At 45.5% G+C, this 5,184-nt stretch overlaps 1 non-coding gene across 1 annotated transcript; it reads right to left on the bottom strand.

Moving 5' to 3' along the window:
- Positions 1-424: 424 nt before the first annotated feature.
- Positions 425-496, bottom strand: TRNAR-UCU (transfer RNA arginine (anticodon UCU)). Its single transcript has one exon. It is a non-coding gene; the product is annotated as a tRNA-Arg (tRNA).
- Between the last annotated feature and the right edge of the window lie 4,688 nt (positions 497-5,184).

Consider the following 5,184-nt stretch of genomic DNA (forward strand, 5'->3'; position numbering starts at 1 on the left):
GTCCTTATAGGAAGAGGGGCATTTAGGCACAGTCACACCCAGAGGAAAGAAGGCCATGTGGAAGTGAAGGTTGGGGGACTTCCCTGGCTGCCCAGTGGGTAAGACTCTGTGCTTCCACTGCAGGGAACTAAGATCTCAGATGCTGTGTATCGTGGCTAAAAAAAAAAAAAAGTTGGAGGCAGGGGATGGGATTACGCTGTCAAAAACCAAGGAATATGTGAGGGTACCAGAATCTGAAAGGGGCAAGGAAGGATTCTTCCCTACAGGCTGAGAAGTGAGTATGGTCCTGCCACACCTCGATTCAGACTTCTAGCCTCCAGAACTCTGAGACAACACATCTCCATGTGAGTATGTCAACACATCTCTGTGAATTTTCATGACACTTTTTTTTTTTTATCTCACTGCACAACATGTGGGATCTTAGTTCCCTGACCAGGGATTGAACCTGTGCCCCTGCAGCAGAAGTGCAGAGTCTTAACCACTGGACCTCCAGGGAAGTCCCTTATGATACTTCTTCACAGCAATCCTAGCAAGCTAAATGTAGTGTGCTACACAGAGTAGTTTCTGGATGGAGGAGGCTGCCTGGCCTGCTTCAGACTTTGTGTGAATGAGGAATGAACCTTGACTAAGATAATCCATGGAGGTTTAAGACTTTAGTTGCTATTGCAGCATTTCTTGGCTTATCCAGACATTTAAGCACATGAGTAGACCCTGGTTGACCTTTTCAGCATCATCTCTTTGTCACCTGATTTTTCAGTGATATATTTTATGCCTTTGGGATTTAAACACTTTTTGTCTAAAACGTTCCTCCTGTTTTTGGTTTTAATCAGGAGAAATCATATCCTCTTAATGCCCAGCTTTAAAGCCCGTCACTATCTCTGGAGACATGTTAGTTGTATCAGTTACCTATTGCCAACAGAGTGCTACGTAACAAATGACCCTAGAACACAGTAACATTTAATATCATACTTCCCTGGGTATGCTTGGTATTGGCTGACCTAGTCTAGGCTCGCATGTGCTTGCCTTTCAGCTGTGACTTAAGTCCAGGACTCTGTCACATGTTTCTCATCCTCCTTGGACCAGCATCACTTACCCAAGACATGTTTTTCTTATAGTGATGGCAGAAGCATGAAAGGATAAGCCCATCTGTGTAACCACATTTTAACTTTCTACACATGCCTTATCCACTAACATCCTTTTTTCCAAATTAAGTCCCATGGCCCAAGCCCAACAAATATGGGATGTGGAAAGTATCCTTTGCTTGTGGAGATAGGTGTGCATGTGTGACTATTACTGAGTGGTCATCTGATCTAACCTATCATTTAATTCTTCTAAGTATCTATTTTTCTCACTGGTAAAGTGGGGACAATAGTAACTACGCCACTGTGTTGTGGTCAAAAATTAAATGAGACGTTGTAATGAGATGTGCACAGGGCAAGAGGATTTCCTGAGAGGTAGCTATTGTCATCATCAAAGGGACCATTGCAGACTCTGGGCAGGAAGGGATTTTAAGACATCATTTTAACACTTTCAAGTGTAGGGAAGAGTTGCAGAAAGAGTACAAAGAACTTTTGTATGTCCTTCACTCAAATTCACTGGCCCTTAACATTCTGCCACATTTGCTTTCCCCACACCATTTCAGACTTAGTTTGCAGATAGCATGCCCCCACGTTTTTATGGAAGTTTCTCTTGGCCTGGATTAGGGTGCCGCTGATGGGTCTTTTTTTTTTTTTTAATTTTTACTTTTTGGCTGTACCACTTGGCATGCAGGATTTTAGCTCCCCAACCAGAGATCGAACTCACACCTGCTGCATTGGAAGCACGGAGTCTTAACCACCAGGGAAGTCCCTATAGCTGCATCTTTATAGAAGGAATTTACAGTGGGAACTGACAGTTTCCACTCATCAGCTCAGGAACTGAAATGGAAGAGGCTTCTGTGTGGTGCCTTTGAACACTGCCATCCCCTTGTTTTTTAGACAAAAGCTCAGATGTTGACTTGGATCATTTGATGAAAGAAAAAACATCCACTCTCACATAAATATAAATCCAGCAGGCAAAACTAGCTGGAGAGAGTGCCTTTGGTCAGTGGGCTCTGGGCCTCTTGATTTGTTCAAAAGGATCCATGTGGTCACATGTGGATGGGACTTTCCCTAGTGACTTGTTCTAACCCACAGCCCTGATCATGTTGCTCATCTGATGAAATGCTTCAAAGACTTCAAACTCATAGAAATAGAGGGAATAAATGTGGTTGGCAGGGGCTGGACGTGGGGGGAACTGAGGAGAAGTTGGTCAAAAGTTGAGAACTTCCAGTTATAAGAAAAGTCCTGGAGACCCAAAGCGCAGCACAGTGACTCTAGTTAATAATACTCCAGGGTCTTCTTGCAGTTGGCTAAGAAAGTAGATCTTAAGTGTTCTCACCACACATAAACACACACACATGCTCACCACACACACACTCACCCAGACTCACCACACACACTCACCACACACACACTCACCACACAATACACACACCATACATATACCCACCACATACACTCACACACACACACACACACACACACACCCAAAGGTAACTATGTGAGGTGATGGGTACTTGATTGTGGCAATTATTTCACAATGTATATCATGTTGCATACCTAAAATATATACACTTTGTATTTGTCAATGATACTTCAATAATGCTGATAAAAAAGCCTTCCCCATAAGGTAGGTATAGATGAACCTATTTGCAAGACAGAAATAGAGACAAAGATATAGAGACAAAACTATGGACATGAAGGGGAGAAAGGGGAAAGGGGGTGGGATGAACTGAGAGACTGGGACTGACACATATACATTATTGATGAGGGAGTGCTCACTCACTCAGTGGGGTCTGACTCTTTGCGACCCCGTGGACTGTAGCCCATGGAGCTCCTCTGTCCATGGGATTCTCTAGGCAAGAATACTGGAGTGGGTTGCCATTTCCTCCTCCAGGGGCTCTTCCCCATCCAGGGATTGAACATGAGACTCCTGTGTCCTCTGCACTGCAGGCAGATTCTTTACCGCTGAGCCACCCCGACTGGGTAAAGCCCATACACTATTGATGCTATGTATAAAGTAGATAACTAATGAGAACCTACTGTATAGCACAGGCAACTCTACTTGGTGCCCTGTGTTGACCTAAATGGAAAGGAAATCCAAAAAAGAAGGGATATATCTATATGTATAGCTGATTCACTTTGTTGTACAGCAGAAACTAATGCAACATTTTAAAGCAGCTGTATGTGTGTGTGTTAGTTGCTTAGTTGTGTCTGACTCTTTGTGACCCCATGGACTACAGTCCACAAGGCTCCTCTGTCCATGAGATTCTCCAGGCAAGAAAACTGGAGTGGGTTGCCAATTCCTCCTCCAGGGTATCTTCCTGACCCAGGGATCAAACTCACATCTCCTGCATTGCAGGTGGGTTCTTTACCACCTGAGTCACCAGGGAGGCCCGGGAAGCCCCCAGTAAATCAGCTATACTCCAATAATAATAAGTTAAAAAGTCTTCCCACTCACTGAAGGATGGAGGGAAAGTCCCAATGTGGAGTGCTGCCAGGGGGCTTTCTGTGTCACAGTCCTGCACACCCTGTTCTTCACGTGTCTTTGTGTTTGCACAGGCTGGCCTTCATACGTGGAGTTTCTTTTTCTTCATTTTCCATCTGGAACGCTTGTCCCTTCCCTTGTAGAGTCCACCAAACCATTACTTCCTTTGTGAGACCTTCAACAGCTCCAGGCAGGATCACGTCTCTATGACGTCTCTATGACCAAGGACTCCCAGTTGATGGGGAACCTGGCTGCCTGCACCGCCTCCCTCTCCAGGGCACAACACCGGCCAAAGATGCCTTCTCATCTTCCCGTCTTCCAAGCTGTGCCTGACACAGAGTAGACAGGCCATGCATTGCAGAAACACTACATGGACAGATGCTGCAAGGTAGACTCTCAAAAATAAAAATCCACGAGTTTTTATGTAGCAGGAGGGTTTACATTGCTTCCTCAGCTATCAGCTAAGTGATACGAGTGTCAGAGAGAAACAGTGATCCACTGTGGCCATAGCTTCTGTATGGCTAATGAAGAAGTGGGGTTTCATGTTGGAATTCCTTTCCAACACTTCTTAGAAATTTTCTAAGTTTTCCCAAAATCCTGAATCCTGAGGATATAATCAGACAAGCAATTGAGAAAAGGGGAAAAACAATAATTCTCCTATGAGAATGAAGGGCTTCCCTGGTGGCTCAGTGGTAAAGAATCCTCCTGCCAATGCAGGAGACTTGAGTTCAATTTCTAGGTCGGTAAAATCCCCTGGAGTAGGAAACGGCAACCTACTCCAGTATTCTTGCCTGGAAAATTCCATGGACAGAGGAGCCTGGTGGGCTGCAGTCCATGGGATCACAAAGAGTTGGACACGACTGAGCAACTGAGCATGCACATACAAGAATGAAAGATTAATCATCAACCTGGAGACGTGACTGGTTAGGAGTCCACTGATGTCAGGTCAAAAGCAAGAGTAGGAAGAAATGACAAACCTCAGGGTCAGGACATTTCAGGAAACAATGACAAGAGTGCTCAGGATGGAAGCGGTCCCAGCGTACTCTGTCTTGCCTGTAGCTGTTGTGTGTAGGCTTTCATGGTCCTGTCTCCTGCTAATGGTGAATCTTTCTTGCTAATAAAAGAAATACTAATAAGTCCATATGCATAGTGTATTTTATGCAAATGTTGTGAGTGGGGTTATGGGAAATAGCAAGGGACTTCCCTGATGGTCCAAACAGTTAAGAATTTGCCTGCCAGTTCAGGGGACATGGGTTCGATCCCTTCTCAGGAAGATCCCACATGCTGCTGCTGCTGTGCTGCTAAGTCGCTTCAGTCGTGTCCGACTCTGTGCGACCCCATAGACAGCAGCCCACCAGGCTCCCCCGTCCCTGGGATCCTCCAGGCAAGAACACTGGAGTGGGTTGCCATTTCCTCCTCCAATGCATGAAAGTGAAAAGTGAAAGTGAAGTCACTCAGTCGTGCCTGACTCTTAGCGACCCCATGGACTGCAGCCTCCCAGGCTCCTCCGTCCATGGGATTTTCCAGGCAAGAGCACTGGAGTGGGGTGCCATTGCCTTCTCCCACACGCTGAACAGCAACTAAATCATGCACCACAACTACTGAAGTCTATGTGCC

This window comes from Bubalus kerabau, chromosome 18 (genome assembly GCF_029407905.1).
Source record: "Bubalus kerabau isolate K-KA32 ecotype Philippines breed swamp buffalo chromosome 18, PCC_UOA_SB_1v2, whole genome shotgun sequence".
NCBI classification, from domain to species: Eukaryota; Metazoa; Chordata; class Mammalia; order Artiodactyla; family Bovidae; genus Bubalus; species Bubalus kerabau.